General features: G+C 49.2%; 1 long non-coding RNA gene across 3 annotated transcripts in view; it reads left to right on the forward strand.

The window, feature by feature from the left end:
• Positions 1-10,664: 10,664 nt before the first annotated feature.
• LOC106732277 (uncharacterized) overlaps positions 10,665-23,558 on the forward strand; it is a 46,764-nt gene continuing 33,870 nt past the window's right edge. The window contains exons 1-4 of one of the 3 annotated variants that reach the window (XR_012906037.1): positions 10,665-10,929; positions 16,631-16,772; positions 17,056-17,212; positions 22,776-23,428. This is a non-coding gene — a long non-coding RNA (uncharacterized LOC106732277). The remainder of the gene's footprint in view (positions 10,930-16,630; positions 16,773-17,055; positions 17,213-22,775; positions 23,429-23,558) is intronic. The other 2 variants (XR_012906039.1, XR_012906038.1) reach the window with 2 other exon arrangements.

Here is a 23,558-nt window from a genome sequence, read left to right on the forward strand (position 1 = left end):
AGTGGAATATTCTGACTAAGTTCAGTAGGATTCCTAGCATGCTTAAAGTTAAGCCATGTGCCCAAGCCCTTGCCAGATCAGAGCTGCAGTTTCTTATTCTCAGGCTATGTCTAGACTGCAGGCTTCTTTCGGAAGAAGCTTTTCCAGAAGAGATCTTCCGAAAAAACTTTTTCAGAGAGAGTGTCTACACTGCCAAAGTGCGTCGAAAAAGCGATTGGCTTTTTTGAAAGATAGCATCCATTCAGTCTGGATGCTATCTCGCAAGTAAGCTGTGATTACTAGGGGTGGAATAGCCACGAGGGCACCTGTGCTTTTTCCTCTTTCCTCTTCTTGCAAAAGAACTCCCTCTTTCCCGTCTACACACGCCTTTTCCGAAAGAGCTCTTTCAGAAAAAGACTTCTTCCTCATAGAAAGAAGTTTACTAATGTCAGAAAAACCCCTCTGTTCTTTCGATTTTCTTTTGAAAGAACGTGATTGCAGTGTGGACGTAATTGAATTTTTTTTTGAAAAAATGGCCATTTTTCTGAAAAGCTCTGTCGTGTAGACATACCCGTGTGTGTAAGAATTAGTAGTAAATATTCAATCATGTCCACTTTTTTTTGGAGTTGTATGTAAGTGAGAATTTTTGTTTTCTTATATATTTGAATTTTGATTTTATTCTTCTGAAAAAGTCTTGAAATAACAATTAAAAAGGAAAAAAGTGTGTGTGTGTGTGTGTATATATATTATAATTATATATATAGCATGTAAGCTCTCTGGAGCAGCTGCTGACACTTACACGTAAGTACGGTGCCTTGCTCAGAGTGCCAGGTTTTACTGGAATAGCGCCAGGCGATAGCGGTCTGGCTCTGGCCTCACACGGTACCTGCCTTTACACTGAGGCTGTGTCTACACTGCAGGCTTCTTGTGCAAGAAGCTTTTTGCGGAACAGATCTTCCGCAAAAACCTCTTGCACAAGAGCATGTCCACACTGCAAAAGCGCATCGAAAAAGCAATGCCCTTTTGTGCAAGAAAGCGTCCAGGCTGCATGGGCCCTCTCTCAAAGGGAAACTCTGATTGCTAGTTACAGAATGGCCACCAGGGCACCTGTGCTTTTTTTGATTGCCCCTGTTTTCCGTCAACACACACCTTTTTTGCTCAAGAGCTCTTGTGCAAAAAGGAGTGATTCCTCATAGAAGGAAGAATACCTGCCCTGGAAAAACCTCTCTGTTCTGTTGTTTTACTTGCGCAAAAACGCGCTTGAGGTGTGGACGCTCCGCGAGTTTTTGCGCAAAAACTCTGTAGTGTAGTCCTAGCCTGAGGGAAGAGCTAATGCATCTGCTAATTAGGCAATCTCACGCCATCTCTCCCTTCAGGCTTCTGATGCCATGTTTGGGATTTTTTGTGAAAGTATCTGGCAACCCTAGGCAGAAATGGGGTGGCGTAAACTTACATGACTGGGAAGCGGTACACAGGGGGCAGACAAATACCAGGTACCAGTTCAAAATAAGCAGAAGGTTGGTTGGAGAGAAGCAGCACAAAGAAAACTCTCTAGGGGAGCTCCAGCTGCAGCCTGAAACTGCGGCTACCTATTTACAAACTCATTCGAGAGGGCCGGGCGCATCCACCTGACCCAGGAGCCTGTCTCACAGCATGAGTGATGGATGAGGCCGCCTTGTGTCTTACTCTACAGCAAGCTAGAGCTGACCCTGGGGAGAGTGGACAACAAATTAAATATTAGCTCAAGGTGTGAGGCCGAGCCTCCTCTCCTCCTGAAGGAAAACCAGAGAGAGTAAATGTTATACTCGGAAGCAAACACTGGGATATTGTGTGCGAGGCCAAGGAGTTAATAGGTAATTTATTATAAGCACCAATGTGCATGGAGTTCGAGAGGAAAACACACGGTCTCTGCCCCAGAGAGCTTGCAGTTTAAATGTGGCTGGACATGTACCCTCCAGAGCTAGGAGAATCAGCATGAATCAGTATCTAAAATAGCATCCCCTCTTTTGCTGAGACTACTAGAAGTCCTTCTGCTAACGGATTGCGGTATGTCAGGGATTCTGGGTGGGATTTAGGGCAAAGGGACGTGCTTTCCGTGACCCGAGAGGGTTCTGGTGCCTGCTCTGCTATCCGTGACTGAGCCAAAAGCGGTGCAACGAAATGTAATTCCATGTTGGGGCAGAGTTAGGTCTTTTGAAATTTGGTTCAAAAGTACCTTGGAGTAAACCCTCCACATTTTGAAATTCTCCACCACAGGGTCCCTTTCTGCAAGCCAGAGAGCATGGTCTGGTTGTCCTGGGCTCCCCGGCTCTGTGGCAGTCCAACAGGCAGGCCTCGCAGGACAGAGAAGCAGGTGAGTCCTTTCCGAAACCTGCCTGGGTTCCATTGGAACCTCATCAACATCTGATGAGGCTAGGTCTACCCTATAGCTTTTTCAGATTTTATTTTTTCGGAAGAGGCTTTCCTGAAATCTGGCCCATCTACACTGAGCCAGATTTCGGAAAAACCCCCCTCTTTCAGAAGATCCCTTCTTCTTCATGGAATGAGGAAGACAGGGCTTCTGAAAGAGCGCATTTGCACTTCCGCAACAAAAAGTGGAAGAGCAAATGCATTCCCTGGATGTGGAGGAGTTTTTCCAGGATACCTCGCAATGCTTTTTTTGTGACAGTATTGCCCCTGCAGTACAGAAGTACCAAACTGTCCCCACAGGACATTTTGATTTTCACAGCTCTCCAAATGCCAATGAAAAAATGGTTCCTTGGAACTTTCCAACCAGCTGTGAGTTAATAGGGCTTCCTTGTACCTGCAGCCCTCCCAGAGATGGAGGGGCAGCTAGTCAGTGTCAGCATGACTCCCACAGGAGGTGAGATCACAGGAGCAGCAAGGAGAGATCTTCTCCTTGGCTCTTCCAGGACAACCTCAAGCTTTCTCTGGCTTCCTTCCCTCCTCCAAGGGCAGGCTTAAGGAGACCTCTCAGCATCTATACACTGAAATTTGGTCTTTGATGTACCTGGGTCTGGATCTATTAATTGGGAACCAAGGGAGGGATTTGAGCATGAGCCTGATGTGCACACAGCAGCTTAAGCCATGTGTGCTAGGCCAGCCGGGGCCTATGCATCGTCTTCCCATTCAGCTTCAGGTACCGTCAGTTGCAGGTGTTCCAGCTGAGTGACAAATGTCTGGATCGCTGTGGCCAAGTCCTCATCTGGGCAGGGCTAAATTTCCTAGCAAGGCAGAAGATATTTTTGGATGCTACCAGGTCACCCGGGGTTTTATCTGAAGATGGAGACATCTTGGCCAGCTCTTTGAAGCTTTTCTTCTGGGTTCAGCTTGCACCGGCTGCTCTTCATCCAAGGACTGGTCTCTTTGTCACTTGCTGATGTCTCATTAGCGGCTATGAGGGCGCCAGCTGGGAATGAGGTGGATAGCTGTGTCATTGGCATGTGGGGGAGAGGGGGGGCAGCTGAGCCCATGGCAGCTGGCTGCCTCCCCCAGAGGTTCCATTCCAGTATCGCAGTGAAAAGGGAGGCCAGTATGGCTCCCTGCAGAACCCCACCAATGAGGGCCTTCGTGGGGGCAGGAGGTGGGCAGTTGCCTATCACCGTTCTAAACCCTGCGGCAGAGGGATGACGGGAACCTCTGGAGTGGTAGGGCCACGGTGCCTGCTGTCATGTAGGTAGGCTAGGCTACATCAAAGGCTGCAGAGAGATGCAGGAGTGGGTTCGTGGCAATCATGCCTGTGTCCACAGACGTGAGGGGGCCATCTTTCCGTGCCGCTTCTGTGCTGTGCCCTCATCTGAACCCTTCTTCTATGGCTTCTAGAGACTCATAGAACACAAGAAAGGATCTTGAGAGGTCACCAAGTTCAGTCCCCTGCCCCCACGACAGGGCCAAGCACCATCTAAATCATCCCGGATAGATATCTGTCCAACCTGCTCTTAAATATCTCCAGTGATGGAGATTCCACAACCTGTTTACCTGACACTTAGGAATTTTTTCCTCATGTCCAACCTAACCCTGCCTTGCTGCAATTTAAGCCCGTTGCTTCTTGTTCTATCCTCAGAGGCCAAGGAGAACAATTTTTCTCTCTCCTCCTTGTAACACCCTTTTAGGTACTGGCAGTCCCCGGGTAACATGGATCCGACTTACATCGGATCCCTACTTACAAACGGGGTGAGGCAACCCCGCACTAGCTGCTTCCCCCCAGCAGACTAGGGAGACGCGACGCTAGCGCCCTCCCCCCCAGCAGACCAGGGAGACGCAGAGTGGCTTTTCTCAGCAGACACCTCAGCTTGAGAATAAAGGACTGAGGGAAGTGAGGTGTGGGAGAATAAAACTGAGCTCTGGAGAAATGTTTGGCTAGAGTTTCCCCTACAATATGTACCAGTTCCGACTTACATACAAATTCAACTTAAGAACAAACCTACAGTCCCTATCTTGTACGTAACCCGGGGACTGCCTGTACTTGAAAACCACTATCATGTCCCCTCTCAGTCTTCTCTTTTCCAAACTAAACAAACCCAATTTTTTCAGCCTTCCCGCATAGCTCATGTCTTCTAGACCTTTCATCATTTTGTTGCTCTTCTCTGGACCTTTTCCCATTTCTCTGCCTCTTTCCTGAAATGTGGTGCCCAGAACTAGACACAGTACTCAATGGGAGTTGGCTGACGCACACCTTGTTGGAGCTTGATGATTGTTACTTTCTTAGATCTTTTGCCTGGCAACAGGAGGTTGCAGATGGGATGGCAATGGAGAGATCTTCAGGGTCAAGGTTTTGCGGGCTGGGGGTGGGTGGGTGTGTTGCGAAGGTTACCAAAAGCTGTGAACACAGTGCTTAGTGTGCTATCAATCTGCCACACTAGGGGTGGAGATAGCTGAGGGGGGAAAGATATTTCTCTGTCCTCAAGTTTCCTCCAATGCCTGCTGCTCCTTCCCGCTATAAGTGTGCTTTAGCTAAAAGCACAGTGCTTTTAAACCATTCCAGGGCTAGCAGGTCTGTGCTTTCCCCCTGCAGCATGTCAGTCTCCCTGTGGCATGCCCTCTCTGAACAGAGAGATCTGTGTGCCCATGTCTCTCCACACCCTCGGCGTTCTTTGCCACTCACTCTGCCAACTTTAATAAACCTGCCATGGCTCAGACCTTACAGAGAGTATCAAGAACCCTTCAGGTTTCTGCCTTACGCTGTCTCCTGCGCATTAGGCGCTCTAGCTTGCACCTAGGAATCAGCCAGACCTACAACACCCTGTAGAGAACCCAAAGATTTATCCCAAATTACGTCTCTGATCTCTGCAGAGCATATAGTCAGGAAATATTCTTGTGCAAAGAGGTCAAATAACTGGTCAGAATTCTCACAGCCCCTTTCCCATTTCCCCATCAAACTACACTCTTTATACGCACATTTGCTATGACTCACGCGGACGCCCTTTCTCAGTTTCACCCTTTGCACCTCAGCAGTCATTTGAAGCCTTTGCAATCGAGACTTTTTAAATACACCTGATTTAAAAGCTTGACTGGCTTCCAGCTCTTTAAATCCATGTAACGCTTTCCCAAACAGCTGTGCAATCTGTGCGAGGGCTCCCTCGTTCTGTAGCATTGATGCATGCTGCGGTTTGCAGCTGAAGCCCAGTTTATCCCAGAAGAGGGTTCTGTGGGCCAGCCCGGGAGTACCGGTGAACTGCGAGATCTGTCCATGCTTATCCACCATGCTCTGGTTATAAAGCCTCTCTTTCTTGAGCTACATTCGCTCTTAGTTCCCAGGGTTTTTGTGGTATGCCACCCCTTGATGTGACTTTTCCGATTCCCTCTCCATGGCTCTCTGGTCAACTTCTTTGGTTCTCTGGTCTGCTTCCCATCTTTGGTATTTGCACCCTGCTTTTGCAATTCCTCATGCTTTAGCTTTCTCACTGGCCTCCATCCTGGCCAATTCTAGCGTCACTTTAAACTTTCTTTTGCTCTGTTTCCTCGCCCAACATGCACATGCCGTGAAGAGTCCAACCCTCCTTTGACTGTTCTCAGCCTTTTCACTCGACAGTCGCCTAAAAAAACTAGTATCCCTGCGCTCCAAGTGCGAAGCTCAGTTGCACAGCAAGCTGTGTGTAAATCCAGTCTGACTATGCCAACGTGATGGCTTGCCCAGGTCATTCAAAACTGCCAGCCACTGTGTTACTGCTCCGCCTCCACAACAAAGAACTTCGCAGCACCTAAATTGTGTGTGTCTGCACCGTCTGCCTTGCCAGCAAACTGTGCAGGACTTTGCCAGTTCAACCCTTGCCTTGTAGGTAATAGGCAGGGAACCAGCTCCCGAGTTCCTCAGAGAGATTCTTCAGCAGTGTCCAATCCTCTCCCCAGCTACTCCCAGAAGTTATTACTAGCAAGATTTTCAAATGTTCATGGATGTGGCGCTTGTTCTTCACCTATATCTCTTTACCTTCCCTTGAAGGTGCATGGAATAATAGTGCTATGAATACAGAACTAGGGTTGTCTGGGTAACCCGAACTCTGAGCATTCAGACTTTCCAGGGGTTGGGTCTTTTAGGAGTCACCTTCTCTCTTGGGTTTAACAAAAAGGTTGATGGTTTTGAAGGTTAATTTCTCCCGCCCAGGACCCATCTCTGCTTTACATTAGGAGAGAGGAAATATCAGAAGGAATTAAAACAGTTACGAAGCCAGCCCCTTGTGGGCGCCCAGGCAGAGGAAAAATGCAGTTTGGAAGGGCCGTCGCATGCTGCCTGCCATTTGGGGAGCAGTATCAGCCAGAAGTTACGGGCTGGGATTTTCTTTCAACATTCTAGGTTTATGTGGGTTTTAGGGGGCGGGGGAGGGTCTGACATAAAATCTAATTCCAGGAATCCTCCAGACACAGAGTGTGCAGCAGAGAGCTCAGTAAACATGACACAACAGCCGTCCTGTAATGGAATCGGTGCTGTGTATTAGCTGCCCCCTGCTCACGGACCTAGTTAGCGCATCAGCTTTCAAAGCATTCGTCTGTTGGCAGCCTGGACAGCTGGGCCGGGGGAAGGGGTTAGCAGAGGGAAGGGTACAAGGATGACATGGTTGAGGGGAATAGCAGACCAAAGACACCCTGCAGGGAGAAATGCAGCAGAGAAAACTGATTCCTAGAACAAGTAGCAGCAGGGGGCCCCAAAGGCCTGGCAGGCTCAGGGAGGTGTCCGTCAACTAGGACAGGGCACGTCAGACTTCTTCCCTGGGACAACTCGGTGGTACAACGTGATCTAGAAGGGGCGGTGCGGGTGGGGAAAGGAGCACAGTGTTTGCTTCCTGGATGTACAGTGACACAACAGCCACAGCTCAAGTGTTCCTAGCTACTCACGGCTGTTACTGAAAACGCGGCGGTTTCTGTGACTAGAGGATTAGCTGCCGTTCCGTCATGTAAGGAAAACTCAACCCCACTGTTGCTGTCTGGTTTCTCATGACTCATGAAGGGCCTCCACCCTCCCCTGCTTCTCCCATGCCCATCCCACTGTTGTTTACTTGAAAACATTTGCTGTCCTCCCCTGTCTGCTTATCTCCTCAGGCCCCTGCAGACAGAAATAGCTGCTTGGCTGGTGAACAAACATCCCCCCCTACCAGCTCTTGCGACTGGCCTGTGTTAGCAACGTCACTGAAGTTCTTCCCAACTGCTCATATTCATTCACAAAGAACTTGAACTCTCCGAGTAGGTCACGACAGCAGGATTCAATTTGTTCCCAGTCTGGCTCCGTTCCGAAGCAACTCTCCGTCTCACCCCTTTTTGGTCTTTGGGACAAGAGCTGTTCAGTCAGTGCTGGGTTGGACCTCTGCTGTCACCCAGCCACCTGCCTTTTGCCTTTAGGTACAGTATCCCCTCTCTTGCTGCTGCTGCTAGTTTGCCACAAACCCCGGAGAGGTAGCTGAATGTTTAGCAGGCCGGGCACAGGGGAGTTGTGCTAAACAGAAAACCAAAAACAGTGTCTTAAGGCAGCCTGCACCCCAAACTCTTCTGTACAAAAGCCAGACTATTGAGCTGGTCAAAGTGGGGGTTTTCTCACTAGCAAAAATGGTGTTGCAATAAAAATGGAAATTGTCATGGAATACAACATCCGTTTTCATCAATTTCTTGTGGACAAAAATTAAAAAAAGATTTTCTGCCCAGCTCTAGCGGTCAGGCACCACGCTGGGGCCAGCAGAGAGAAAGCGAGCCCTGAGGGTACCTGTACACAGCAGTGTTACTTCAGAATAAGACGCGCTTTTCCGAAAATCTAGATGCGCTTTTCCGAAAATGCTTTTAACGGAAAACTTTTCCGTTAAAAGCATTTCTGGAAAATCATGCCAGTGTAGACGTAGCCAGTATGTTCCAGCAAAACCCTGGAGGAGAACAGTGTCAGAGCCAGCGCCGCTTAATCTGAAGCCCAGGGAAAGATGGGGGAAGAATCCATGACAGGTGAATTAGCAGCAGAGCAGTTGGTAATTTTTCAGTCCAATGGAGTATACTTGGAAAATGCTGATGCGTTGTGGTAAAATGTTTCTCTGCATCTATTACAGATTAGATGAAACTTGCTCCAGAATGCAGGCAGGTTTTACTGGAAACCTGCTGATATTTCAGGGTCCACGGCTCTAGCTAGAAGCACCCCAGTGCTTAGAGCTCCACGCCAGGCTGGAGCCAGAGCTGGGGGCTGGAGTTTTAAGTCATGGGTGGGGAACCTTTTTTTGGGCCAGGGGCCGCTGACCCACAGAAAAATCAGTCGGGGGCCACACACAAGTGAGAAGCAAACAAAATAAAACAAAAACCAAACCCTCACTGACGTGGCCCCCCGACTTGAGAAGCAGAAAGACACTTTCCACATTCCACTCGCACCCCAGAGCCGGGGGGTGGTCCGGGCTACGTTATTTTATGTGCTCCCGCCCCATGGGGGGACAGTGAGAGACTGGAATGCCAGTGTGGGCTCCCCAGTTCTGAGGGGGAGCCTCGAGGCTGGATCCAGGGAAGCCGAGGGCCACATCCTGCCCCTGGGCCTTACGTTCCCCACACGTTTTAAGGTTTCAGCTTGCTTTCCAGGGGCTGACAGGTTCCCTGTCCCACAGCAGCTACCTGGGGCCTTGACGCTGTAGGATGTCCCCATCCAAACGTAACCTGTGCCTGCTTGGTGTGGCACTCTGCCCCCATCTAGGGGCCACTCAAACTGTGGGGTGGGACCCCAAAGTCGCTTTTGACCCTGTTTTAATGGGATTGCCAGGGCTGGCATTGAACTTGCTGGGGCCTAAGGCTGAAGCCTGAGCCTCATCACTTGGGACTGGAGCTGAGGTAATTTTTGTTGTCAGAAGAGAGACGCGGTACAAGGAAGAACCACTGAGCTAGAGACTGTGAGCCTGCTACCGCCTTGGCCAATAGAGACGTGTCTGTTACTCTATGAAGTAGCCGTGGTGTCCAACACGCTAGCCACTAGCCATATTTGGCTATTTGGCCGGTTGAGTGTGGCTAGTTGGCTATTTCAGTAGCCATGGGTGGTTGGGGAAGGCAGGGATGGGGGAGGCAAGCCCCCAGGCCCACCTCCATCCCCACCTCTTCTGCAGAGGCCCCACCCCCACATGGGGAGGCAGGGTGGTGCGCTGCGCACATGCTCCCCCCTTCGATCTGAGGGGAGGGGAGCGGGTGGATGCCCCGTCCTCCCCAGTCCCAGAGGAGGGTGCACCCTATACTTAACACCCACCTGACTTCTCCAGCCCCATAGCACTGGGGGAGGGAGGAGGGCATGCCACGTGGCTCAGCTGGCCTCTCCAGCCTCGGCGCACCAGCAGGGCAGCAACACCCTGCCCCCAGAACACTTACAGCAGGCGTTCTGGGGGCAGAGTGTGGGTGGGGCTACGCCTGGCAGTTTGGGAAGGCAGAGCCTTCCCCTGCCTTACACACTGGGTGCCCAAGGCAGTAGCCACTATTCCACGGCAGTAGAGGCTCATGCGTTAAGCCCCACAGGTCCCTGGTTTGATCCTAGCCAGGCATGGGCTGCATCTATACATGAGAGAATTCTCTCTTCTGGTGCCCATTCCCTGGGTAACCACAGGGCCTTGAGTACCTGAGGCCAGTTAGCCCAGCGGTTCTACAAGCCACTGGTGGCTGGGCTGCAGCAGCTGCCAGAGCTGAAGCTGGCTGTTCATGGCGGCTCTGGGGGCCAGGGCTGGGATATGTATTTTGTGGACTGGTAACATTTTATCTGCATCTTTGCAAATTCATTATTTACATAATTAATATGCAAATAAACTGTTACCTGTCTGCCAAATGTTTGGGAGCAGACTGGCTGGTCCGTGATATAAAAAAGGTTGGGCACCACTGAGTGAGACCACACTTCATCTGAAATGGCCAAGTTGTGCCTCATTGGCAGGCAGTGCCCTTTTATTGCTGACATCCCTTTCTAATTATTACCCCTTGTTTAGCAAGAGGAGGAATAGGAACCAGGGCCTCTTTCAAATCCTGTCTTGACTGATTTTATCGGAGAGATGAAGGGAGAAGACTGGAGAAGTGTAACCAGCCAAATTAATTCCCCACTGGTTTCTGCCATGCCCTGGACCACTCAATTTGAGTATTTTTAGCCAATCCAGGAGGCACAAGGCCTGGATCTATAGACTGTCCCTTTCCCCCCAGCTCCTCACGCCACCCAAGGGTTGGTCTGACATCAGCAGCTGAGGAGAGGCTCAAGTGTCCCAGCAACACCCGTGTCCGGGGTGACGTCAGAGCTGCACAGAAGCAGGGGCTGTTCTTTCAGTCCTCACACTGATCCCTGTCCCAACCAGAGCAAAACACCATCCTCCATTACCTCACAGCCTCGCATTCGGGTCCAAGAAGTGAGCGAAGGCTTCACCCTCGGCAGCAGCTGCGAGCTCTGGGGAAACAAGATCGGTCTGTTTGTAACGACGGAATTAAAGCCGAGAACAACAACGCTTCAGACCCGGCTGCATTGAATGCCGATTGTGGCAAAAGGTATGATTGTTGTCACGGGGCTTTTTGTGGTGGTCGGTCCTCTCTTGGAAAGCAGCCACTTTACGGAGGGTAGGGGACAGATCCAGCTCCTGTTCAAGTCAATGACAGTATGCCCGTTGACTTCAGTGGGAGGGAAGTAACCTTTAGGGCCACAGTTTCAAAGCAGCCTTTGCCTTTGTGTGGGCAGAGGGGCTGACTGTGAAGTTCTGAGGTAACCAAGGCTCATACTGGCACGTACAGACAGCATTAGAAAGCCAAACACCTCTGATTCCTTGATCTGAAAGCCAGTGGTTCATGTCTTTTGAGCCCTATAAGCTAGGCCCCACAAAACAGAGGAGCCAAGTTGTGGGTGCCCAAATTTATAAACTGCTTCTGACCACATGGCTTTGAATTTTCAATTTGCTATTCAATATCTATCTATCTATCTATCTATCTATCTATCTATCTATCTATCTATCTATCTATCTATCTATCTATCTATCTATCTATCTATCTATCTATCTATCTATTCCCTTTTCTAGTCAAACCCTTTTAATCTAATCCTTCAGCCAATTAGGAATCATTTTCAGCCTCACTTTCTTTGCACAGAAATGTTTTGATATTTTAGGCAGTATTTAAAAACAAAGTACCGACATGAATCATTGGGATTTTGCCTCAAATGCTGGTTCCCAAACTGAGCCACTGATGGGCTGCAGATGGTTTAACCAAAAATACCAAACACCTTCCTCCCCACCAACCCCCCAAAAAAACCCCACTGGGGAAAAAATTCTGTTGAGAAAAAAAAGGGGGAGACCAAAGCTGTTGAACAAAAAAAAGGACCCCAAGAGTTAAGCTAAAAAAATAAAATAAGATTTAAAAAAAAAGCGTGATCCCTTTAAGAAATGCTTTTGAGGCTTTTTGGCCCTAACAGGCTGCTGGTGGCTGCCCAACCGGCCCTGAGGATCTAGGGATTTTTGCCTCCTGGCTGGGAAAAAATCAGAAAATACCAGACATTTTAGGTGTCTGGTATTTTCTGAAATTTTTTAATGAACAGGAGGAGAAAATACCAGCCTGTCCGGGTCAATACTGGACACCTGGCAACCCTGTGATTTAAAGTGGCTGGTAACATGGGAATGGCTCACCCTCTTTGCTTCAAAAGCGGCGAGGAGTCCTGTGGCACCTTATAGACTAACTGAAGTGTTGGAGCATGAACCGGAGAGTGAAGAGCTGCGTCCCTTGCAGCAGTACTAGCCCTGTTAGGCCCGGTGCTTTGGGGAAGAGCTCTGAGGCCCACGTCTTACATGTGTAGGAGAGAATGGAGAGAAGATGCCACAGGACTATAAGGTGCCACAGGACTCCTTGCCGCTTTTGCAGATTCAGACTAACACGGCTACCCCTCTGATACTTGACACCTCTTTGCTTCAGGCACTCAATTGCAAAGAACTTTCAGGTCTGTAAAAGGAGCTGAGAGAACGGAGCAGGAGACGCCAGCTTCGTTGCCTCTATTACTGTCTACTGCCATGTAAGAACAGGAGGGGAAATGGAGCCACCCTTAGGGACTAGAGCCACAAGTTAAAAATAATTTACTTTCTTAATCTCACTTCAGGCGAGCGACTGGTGTAGTTACTCACAGGCCTGCTGGGACACAGCATGGAAGTTGGTCTCCAGGAATCTGACTACTAAGATGTGAAACTTTCCTCCTCCTCTTCTCCATCTTGCTGAAATCAGCCATCTGGCCTCCTGATGGTCACACCTTCTAGTATTTCTCTGCAGGATTTCCTTCTCTCCATTCTCTCCTACGCATGTGGGCCTCAGAGCTCTTCCCCAAAGCATCGGGCCTAACGGGGCTAGTACTGCCGCAAGGGATGCAGCCCTTCACTCTCCGGTTCAAACCCAACCCAGCTTCCTACCTTCCTCTGATTGTCCGGTGGGATTGGTGAGGTGGCATCAATAACGGGAATTATGTGGCCTCTTTCTTGGCGGTTCCTGCAAAGCACTTAGCTAGGAGACTGAACTTCCCTCTTCCCCAAGAGGTGGTCCCGGAAGGCCAGCAGTGAGACGTATTGATGGGCAGGCAGGAGACGCTTGCCCTGCTATTGTCCATGCTTGGCGACCATAGAGGGGTTTGGTCTTGGGGCTCTCAAGGAGGTTCCTTTCACTCGCACGGAGCTCATTTAAAAATGGAAAGATCTAAGCAAGTCAAAGAACATGGTTTATACAAGCAGGAGTGGAGGGGCTGGCCAAGTGCGTCAGCTTCCTTCTCCCTGGGCCTCCAAACCTCCCACAGAGTCCCAAGGCTGTAGTCCAGACCTGCCAGCTCCTCTCCATTCCCCTTGGAGGTTCCACGGCTTCTTAGAAGCAGGAAGCAGGAAAAATTTGGCGGCGGGGGGGGGGGAAGGGTTGCAGGCCTGCTGATGGGGGTGAGGTAGAGCCAAAGGGAACAGTTGCCCTGGGGCCTGGTGATTCAAAAGGGCCCAGAGCTCCTGGCTGCCACTGTTACTACCACAGAAGCGGCAGGAGCCCCGCACAGTGCACTCTGGGCAGAGCTGAGGGCTGGGGGAGGCCGGCATGGCACTGAGGGCTGGCTGTCTCTAACCCCGCCCTTTCCATGAAGCCCCCCCACCTTGCTGAGGGGCTGGCAAATCTGTCAGCCCCCAGAAGTCTGGGCCTGCAAAACAATAAGGCATCGCAGTTCAGCAAAGACAATGTCTTGGGGGAAGGGCCTCAGTGTTACGGGGAACCTCGGCTGTAGATTAGGGCTGTTAACACGTAAGAACAGCGGGAAGGGCGGGCTGCTTTCTGAATCACGCTGCAGCTTCCACGTGTGCTCCAGGCTCCACCCTGTTTGGCTTGCCAGGGGGGATGAGCTCCCAGCCCAGCGGGGTAGGGCTACAGCGAAAAGCGTTGCCGACTCTGAGGGCGGGCCCCAGCAAGAGTCGAACTCAGAATCTGTCGCGGCACCCTCCTCGGGGGACCACGGATGCCGCGTCATTTGGAGAGAGAGAGAAACCAAACCAAACGGCAAAGCGGCTCCAAAGAAGAAAGTGCCAGTTTCGCATAACGGGGCGCTGTCCTAATCAACAAGAGAGGTCTCATCCCAAACCCTAATCAAAGGCAGCTGGCTAGCTTGTGGCTGTCTGCTCTGGGGTGTCTTGCACTTGCCTCAGAAGCATCTAGTGCTGGCCATGTTGGAGACAGGATTCTGGATCCAATCTGGCCACGGGCTAACATAGAAGAAGAAAGAAAGAGGAGACATCACTTCCCCTCTTCCCAGATAAGGTGTCTATTGGCAGGGGAGCCAACAGTCATGCTGGGCCCCGGCCAAGGTGTGTGGGGGTAGTTGGCTCCATGCATCTGGAAGGGGCGTGGCCTATGGCAAAAGAGGCGGGGCCAGCGCAGCCAGCTCCCAGCACCATCCGGAGCACGCTGCATTGTGCCCCCCAGCGCTTAGAGCTACCCAGAGCGTGCCATCAACCCCAGGGGCAGTTGCCCTCTTTCTCCCCTCTGTCCATGGGCCTTTCTGTCAGGGAGCCACATCCAGTGAGGAGGAGCAAGCTGTCTTGCAGAGAAGTTTTGTTGGCATGGCAACCGCGGACGTTAGATGAGCGGGGACAGGCTAAGATTGAAAACACAAACCAACGCAGAAGCCCCAGTCCCATGCTGGAAACATCAATCATCAGCTACAACCACCACCTCTCGGATTTCTCCTCTCCAGGATTTGTGAAGGGTACTTCGATCACTGAATAATTTACGCTGTCTGGTTCGCACCAGGTTCATGGAGGACAGGCCCACCAATGGCTATTCGCCATTATGGGTAGGAATGGTGCCTGGAGCATCAGTTTGCCAGAAGCTGGGAATGAATGAAAGAGGATGGATCACTTAATGATTCCCTGCTCTGTTCATTCCCTCTGGGGGCACCTGGCATTGGCCCCTATCAGCAGACAGAACACTGGGCTAGATGGACTTTTGGTCTGACCCAGTCTGGCTGTTCTGATGTTCTTACATGCACTTTTATTGGCTGCTTATGTTTCACTCGCATGGTTGGAGCCAACGAGCCCAACTGTAGTGCCATTGTCCTGACTTTTTGTGGATCCCTCTTCTGTCTTTCCACTGTGACGACCTCAGTGCCTCTAACGCACTAGACACGGTTGGATCAACTGCAGTTTACATGCACAAATCTCAGTGCATTTTGTTTTCCAGGTCCATTATATACCTGCCAAAGAGTTTCATTTTGCCAGCGGGATGATTTCACTCTTTAGCATGCTGGCTTTTCCGCTCTTTGTTCAGATGCTGCCTGTTTCTCTGAATAGTGGGTAAACGGTCAGCAGGTGAAAGGTTGGTTACTCTTCCTTGTATATTAATCCTTCCATCTGTCAGTGTGTCTCTCCAGTCTCTGCTCATGAAAGGTTTCATGTTTCCCCACTGCTACCCCTTTAATGTACAAAGGAAACACATTCAGGTTTGGGCAAAGTCCCCTTGAAAAAGAGGCTGGGGTTGTGCTGAGCTCATAAAGAAAATGTTTTCCATGACTTTGCCCCGTGTTGCATGCAGGGCTCTGCCCTCTAGCTAAACCACAGCTCATAGTCCATGGACATCCTGAATGCATTTATGTGTATGTAGGCAATTGCACCCAGGCTCTGTGTGGGCGGTTAGACCTGGTTTACCTGTTTGGCTGTCGGATTTGCAACTGCAAATCAGGCTTAATGCTTCCTTGTGCACATAAGTATACATGTGCAAGTGTACGGCAGATATACCTCTGAAGGGTTAACCAGCTTCAGTTGTGACCATGTCCTTCTTCTTTCCCCGGTCTGAAAAAGTTCTAGCAAACGAGTATACTGGTTGGAATATTCACCTAAACAACAAAACTTGAAAAGTGTCAGCGGGATAGCCATGTTAGTCTGTAACCTTAAAACAACAAGTAGTCCTGTGACACCTTAGAGACTAACCAAAATATCATAGAATATTAGACCTGGAAGGGACCTCGAGAGATCATCAAGTAAATATATAAGATGATGAACTTTCGTGGGTAAAAAGCCACTTTATCCGATGAGTTGGAGTGGAAATAACAGAATCCAAGGGTATGTCAACACTGCAATGCAACCCTGCATCTTTCGCTATTTCGAAATATAGCGGATGCGCTATATCAGCATCCCTGTAACCTTCGTTCCGTGAGGAATAAGGGATGTCTCAAAATAGTGCTTTATTTTGAAATTTGGCACTGTGTAGACAGCACCAAATTTCAAAATACGCTCATTCGATTTAGATTCGGAATAAGCTATGCAATATGCATAGCACAAATTATGTCATTTATTCTGACAGAAGGGTGCTGTCTAGATCCCCCCCAAGATATATATATAACAGCAAAAGCAGTCACCTGTCAATTGTAGAACCCGTATTAATGCAGCTAATTAAGTGGGCTGGATGTGTTTCATTCATAGCTTTTGATGTGAAAATGCAAATGTCAAAGGCAGGGCAAATTGCCTTTATAGTGCGTTAGCCTATCAATATCTTTATTCAAGACCAGAGTAACAGTGTCACATTTGTAGATGAATTCTAGTTCTGCAGCCTCTCTCTGAAATTGAGTGGCAAAATTCCTTTGTAGACAAATGGCTACTTTTAAATCCACAATTGAGTGTCCAGGCAGGTTAAAAAGTTTCCCTACAGGCTTATGTGTGTTACCATTTCTGATGTCTGATTCGTGTCCATTTATCCTTTGTTGCAGAGACTGTCTGCTTTGGCCAATACACATGGCAGAGGGGCATTGTTAGTTGCAGAAATTATTGGCAAGGCATTTCAAATCTATAAAAAAAAAAAAAGAAGAAATCTACAATCTCTTTGTGGCCAATGCACCACCAGCAAAAGAGGTAACATTCACTGACTCAGTGACTCATTATTAATTATTCACTCAACTGCGTTAAGGAACAATCTTGAACTAATGAAGAGAGGATAAGATGATCCAATAGCCACTCCAGCTTCCATGATTCTATTATAATAGCATGGTGGTTTTGCTGATATGTCTATTAAAATAAGGTCCTTATGGCTGATTGGAACATTAATTTACGTGGCAGCTCCGTCTACTGCTGCAGATCTGTGGTGCGGGGCGGGGGGCTGACCGCTCTATTTACACTCTAAGCACTTCTATTTCAGGCTCTCTATGTGTGCTAAAGTTCAGAGCTATTCCTAGATGGATCAATAACTCCGAGCCACTACAGTTCAGTGCCTTTCCCGCATCCCCACTTCCCAGTAACGAGAGATTTGTCATTTTCCTGGACTTTGAAAGCCATGAGGAGCCTGGATGAATCTGGTACTCTCTCTCCTAAAGCCATTCAGAACACACTATGGTTGAAGGGGGACTCCTGTCAGATTGCATGTCATGTCATCCGTTGTTATTGAATCTATAGTGCACCCCCTTGTGGAAAAGGAGGCAAACTCGAGTAAAGAGATAATGAGATGCATGGACATATTTTGATTGTGGGGGCTGGAAGTGTCTACGGGCCCTAATAATTACACAAAGCAAAAGCTTTTGTGTCATAGTTTGGCAGCAGAAAGAAAAAGACTAGTAATTTCACAGAGCTTTTTAAACTTCGTTAGTCATCTCTTATGTGTCACAGAAATACTTGTGCTCACATTGACTTGCATGCCGGCCTACACACACACACCAGCAGCAACTGATGCTTGGCCACACACACACACACACCAGCAGCAACTGATGCTTGGCCCTGAGATTGTCCATCCTATGCCGGGAATGCTTGGATCTCCCCATATGACATGTGGGGGATGTTCTGTTCTTGATAGAGCTGGCCTGGAAATGGATGTCTTTTCCCATGGAAAATGTAGACAACAATGTTTTTTTGCATTGTATTGGGAGAAGGGGGGTGGGAGAGTGTTGGCCAAAATTATATTTAAAAAAATGAAAGCTGCTTTGGGGTTTTTTGTTTTGTTTTGCAACTAGCAGAATTTTTTCATTAATTCCTAGAGTGCTTGTGGGCTTTGATGAACCTACTCAGGGGTTCAGTGACGTGTTTGGGTCAGGGTCAGAACTCAGACCTACCTTCCCAGATTTCTGCATGTGTAACGCCACCAGGCAGAACCGAACCTGCAACCACTGTGCAGGAGTTTCTGCAGCTTGCGCTAAAAGCCAGCTGGCTCTCGGCTAAGGCTTTAGAGCAAACTCATTTGCACGCTCTCTCTGGAACTGTTCCAGGTGCCACTCCATGGGACTGTGCACCCCATCGGGTAGGTGTGTGGATGACACATGCACCTGTTTTTCATACTCCAGAACAAGAGAGAGCCCTTTCTGAATAGGAAACACGCCTCTCTTTGCCTGCTACAACAGCTAGTCACCTACATCTGCCAGCCTTCGTACTTGGGTTGCTTTCTTCTGCACATAGAAGAAACAGTTCTCTCTGCATGTCTTTGCATCAGTGAAGCACCTGTCTTCCATGTTCTGCCGAGGGCCCTGTTTCTGCCTGGGCATGCTCCTAAGCAAGTGATGCACAGACCTAGTAGAGAGACAAACAGCTGAGGAAGATGCGCCAGTCTCAATAAGTATGAAAGACACATTCAGCAGAAAGGACTCTGCCTTCCGTAAACAGGACAGCCTTTTTTTTTCTTGGGGGGGGGGGTGGGGGAGGAGAGGGAGATGTGTCACACATGAGAGGTTCCCATTTGGTTAGTTGTATAAACATTGTCCACTCTTGCTTCCGAGTGCTTCTGTGGGGCTAGAGCTCATTGTGCACCATGCTTGGGGAAAGGGTCTGGGGGTAACTTCACTGCGGCTTTGTTGTTTGTTCTGAGTTCCATGCAAACAATAAAACATCTGTTCCCGAGCCCTGCACCTGGCCCCAAGTGTAATGACGTTAGTATTAATTATCCTCTGGGATGGGGGAGGGGAAGGCAGGGCAATGGTGCAGCTTTCCCTAACAAAAATAGCAAACCACAACAGCAGCTTGGATGTCTGTATTAAAGATCCTTGCCTATGCACAAACAACAGGCCTGCTCAGGAGCAGACCTGGAAAAGCCAGCCCTTCCTATGTAGGGGGGAGACTTCAGTCTTATTTTAAACACATACAGTTAGCTTGAGGTGTCTCTCAGCACATCACTGCTAGGTTCAGTGGGGTTACATCACTGGCGCAGATTGGAGAATCAGGCTATTTTGTTATGATCAATCATAGAACACTAGAACTGAAAGGGACCTCAAGAGGTCATCGAGTCCAGTCCCCTGCCGTCATGGCAGGATCAACAACCGTGTAGATCATCCCTGATAGACGTCTGTCTAACGTGCTCTTAAATATCTCCAGTGATGGAGATTCCACAGCCTCCCTAGGCAACTTATTCCTGTGTTTAACCACCCTGACAGTTAGAAAGTTTTTCCTAATGTCCAACCTAAACCTCCCTTGCTGCAATTTACCTCATTGCTTTTTGTCCTATCATCAGAGGCCAAGGAGAAGAATTTTTCTCCCTCTCCCTTTTAGGTACTTGAAAGCTACTATCATGTCCCCTCTCAGTCTTCTCTTTCCCAAAACAAACAAGCTCAATTCCTTCAGTCTTCCCCCATAGCTCACGTTTTCTAGACCTTTAATCATTCTTGTTGCTCTCTCTGGACCTTCTCCAATTTCTCCACATCTTTCTTGAAATGTGGTGCCCAGAATTTGACACAATACTCCAACTGAGGCCTAACTAGCGCAGAGTAGAGCAGAAGAATGACTTCTCATGTCTTGCTCACAACACTCCTGTTAATGCCTCCCAGAATCATGTTTGCTTTTTTTGCAACAGTGTCACACTGTTGACTCATGTTTAGCTATAACCCCTAGATCCCTTTCTGTAGTGCTCCTTCCTAGACAGTCGCTTCCCTTCTGTATGTGTGAAACTGATTGTTCCTAAGTGGAGCACTTTGCATTTATCCTTATTAAACTTCATCTTGTTTACCTCAGACCATTTCTCGGGTTTGTCCAGATCATTTTGAATGATGACCCTGTCCTCCAAAGCACTTGCCACCCCTCCCAGCTTGGTATCATCTGCATACTTAATAAGTGTACTCTCTATGCCATCATCTAGATTGTTGATGAAGATATTGAGCAGAACTGGTCCTAAAACTGACCTCGGCGGTCTATACAGACATTATGGACCTTTCAAAGGAACAGGGATTTCTTGAATGCATAAATTACAACCATTTGCATCCAACATGTTTCTAGTCAAAATATGTAATGCTCAGAATAAGGACGCAATCCAGCACCCAAAATATCACAGAAAGACTCCTATTGACTTTACGAGGTTTTGGATCAGGCCTTAAGAGAATCCAATAGATATAGCCAAGGAACCAAGAACTGTGGGGCAAATTGCACTTGACCATGATGGCAAGAAACCTTGGGTTCCAGAGCTCTCTGGTGGCACACAAACATTGAAAAAGGGAGGCTTTCATTTGATTAAATACACAAAGGAAAATCAGTGCGGACTCCCTAATTTCTTTTGCTATTAAATTCCATTTATTTTTCCGCTGCCTCAAAGTGTCCGTGTGCCACAGAATTTTGTACCAAAAGCTAGAGTGAATCAGGACATGTTTTTTGATCTGGTAAAACATCTGGAGTCTAGACAAAAGCCAAAGAAACCATTTTTATGAACAGTTTTTGGAGGGTTGTCAAAAAAATCAACGCCCTGATCCTGTACATTTTCCAGCAATAGGCAGCCAAACCCATCAAAACTTCATGGTTTTGATGAAAATCCCCCCTAATTTTGTCAAAACCACACATTTACCACATAATGGCCATACTGAGGAAAGTTAATTCCCCCCCCATTTTCTCCCCCCCAAAAAGGCCTATGAAATTTTTGCTTGCGCCACTGGCACCTTGTAGCCATTGTTGAGTGGGGAGTGGAAGTTTGGCAGCTCAGAAGGGAAAAGTTGGAGCTCCTGGCCACCAAGAAGCCTAGAAAAGGCAGTTTTGGTTCCATTGGAAGTGGGTGCTGTTTTGGCTATGGAGAGAGAACAAGTTTCGGTTTTCATTTCCCCTTGTAAGTAGGTCTGGAGGTGGTTTTACATTTTTGGAAGCAACTTGAACTCCTAAGTTTTCTTCCCCACCATGCGCTTTTTTGCCAGCAGCTAATGCATGATCTCTGGGTGGGTCTGCTAGGACGATCCACAGTAGGGCTGCCATTCAGACTGTCATCCTTAGGTTTCCGAGTCAAGTTCCCATTCAGGCTAATGAGGCCGTTCACCTCTCACAGAGCGATTGTTTCAGGCGGGCAACAAACTCAGGCGGACGGTGTTGTATTGGTTTACAATTAGCGACTCTCCGGAAGCATCGCTGTGCAACTACAGGCACTTGGGCTATTTCCACCCCTCAGTCCAATTGTCCTCGTCCCCAAGGCTGCTTCCTCCTTCTGTTCCCCGTGCTACCATGCCACCGTACCCCCCACGCACGCAATAGGGAGGCAGCTACAGAGAGAGAGAGAGGAGAGAGCATCACGGTCCGTGTGCTGGTTTTCAGACAGGAGCAGCCAAGAACTAGTCACAGGAGTCCTTTCCTCAGCTCCCTGCTAGGAGCTCCGGTGTAGACAAGGATCCTGCAGCAGCCCGTGCCTGTAACACTCTGGGGATGACACTGCTTTGGGCCAGCCCAGGCCGCTCACGCCTCAGCCAAGCAAGCTGAAGCTGCTGGCCCAGGAAACTCCCACAGGCCTTGCTCTTTACTGTGAGCGGGGCAGGCCGTGGGCTCCGATTCCATGGTCACAGAGCGGGCTGGGCAGGCGCAGACAGAACGGTCTGGCTGCAGCACAGATGCCATCGTTTCAGAGCACGTGACGTGTGAGGGGGCAGCAGGCTGCTTTTGAAAGCAAACATGCTTTAAACCCAGAGGGCCGGCGGGAGGATAAACAGAAAACCCTCTTGTTCCAGAAAGGCCCCGGGGAGCCGAAACCCGCTGGAATGCTTTGTTTAGTTTATATTTAGCGCTGAGCAACAGCCCAGTAGAGTCCCAGGAGCCAGAAATAGGCACTGAGGAAAAAAGTCCCTCAGCCTGGCAATGAGGCATTGTCGGGGCGAGCAAGCTGTATTGCAGCAGCCTGTACTAGTATAGGAAAGGCCATGCAAGCCGCCTCATGAGGGCACGGTTAGTCTGGTCAAAAAGGGCTTTCCACCAGTCTCTCTCTGCCTATATGTGAGGGAGGTAGTTACACCTCCATCGGCTCTTTTTATACTGGCATCACCAAGTCCACACTAGGGCTTTGGCTGACATAACTATATTGGCAGAAAACTCGCCTCACCCTCTACCTGAACGCTTTAGATCTGTAAAACTTTCCAGGGTAGATTGAGCTTGATTTTAAGTAAGTATCTAGTCCCACTGGGGTCAACCAATGTTCCCTCTAATTTTTTCCATCCACGTGCAGAATAAATTTTGTTATATGCACTGAGGCTACATGCACTACCAATAGAAACATATGCTGCTAGCTATGGATGCTCTGCTAATCAGCTGGGTGGCACCTGAACCTCTCCTGGGCGGCTGTCCAAGCGCTCAGCTTACAAGCTGTCAACCGGACACTGTACATGCATAAAGCTATGCATCTGTTGAAATGCCTTGCTGATGTGAGGCCATGGAGATCAGACCCAGCTTACAGGCTTGCTTTTATTTATGCATGTCAGCGCTGGGGCAAGGAACTAGCTCAGATTAATAAACCTCCTTGGAGAAAAGAAAGCAATGATATAGTCGAGGAGAGTGGCTTTTAGCTCCCTTGGGGTGTTCTATACCTGTATTACCCCATGCACGGTTCTCACCGGCATTTCTCCAGGGAGGGAGAGCACGAGGATTTCTGCATAAATCCTGCCTTGTTCATAAAGTGATCTAATGGCTCTACCCTCGTCCCCCTGTCCGCAGGCCTCTTGTGGAATACCCTATGGCCAGGTTGCAAGCCTGAGAAAGCGCAGGTGCGGAGACAAAGCAACTCCAGCAATCCAGCCTCCCCTTTTCTTGGTTCCCCCACCTTCTTGAATCCCTGGCTACATTGTCAGACGTGGCAGCTGAAGAAACGGGCTCTCGGCTGAGTTATATAAGCCTGAAGACAAACAGCTGATGGCCCGCCGTCGCCCCCTCCGTTCGCTTGGCTTCCCTGTAGGGATCGCAGGGTTGTTTTGAAATAATAGGTGATACGGGCTTGCCAAAGTTAATACACCGCTGGCCTCGTTCACCCCTCTGAGACCGGGGTTTGCTGCCAATGTCAATTCATTCATCGCGATGGGCTAGCGCATACGCCGAGCACATTTTCTGCAGGCCCAGAGGGGCACGGAGGCAGCGCAGGACCTTACAACGCCCTCACCCAGTGGCCGGGGATTATCAGAGCTCAGCATGCAGTGGGCACATGCCTTGCTGGGATTGCTGCCAATGCCGGGAAGATGAGCCAGGGAGAGCCAGCGAGGTTCTGTCCCGCGTGCTCCACACCAAGGGTGGCAGAGAAAAGTGGGCCAGGGAGCCTGGAGTAAGACTCATGGTAACCTAGCAGAATGCGGCCGAGACTGGTTCTGCACAGCCAGGTGAGGACTAACAGGGGCAGTCCTGGGGTGGGTAGCGGAGCGTGATGGGCCTGATGTGGTGCAGGCATTTCGGTAGCTACCAAGTGCTGCCAGGTCTCTGTGTGTGTTCACCTGTCGCCCCACCCCCTTT

Source organism: Pelodiscus sinensis, chromosome 9, assembly GCF_049634645.1.
Source record: "Pelodiscus sinensis isolate JC-2024 chromosome 9, ASM4963464v1, whole genome shotgun sequence".
NCBI lineage: Eukaryota > Metazoa > Chordata > Testudines > Trionychidae > Pelodiscus > Pelodiscus sinensis.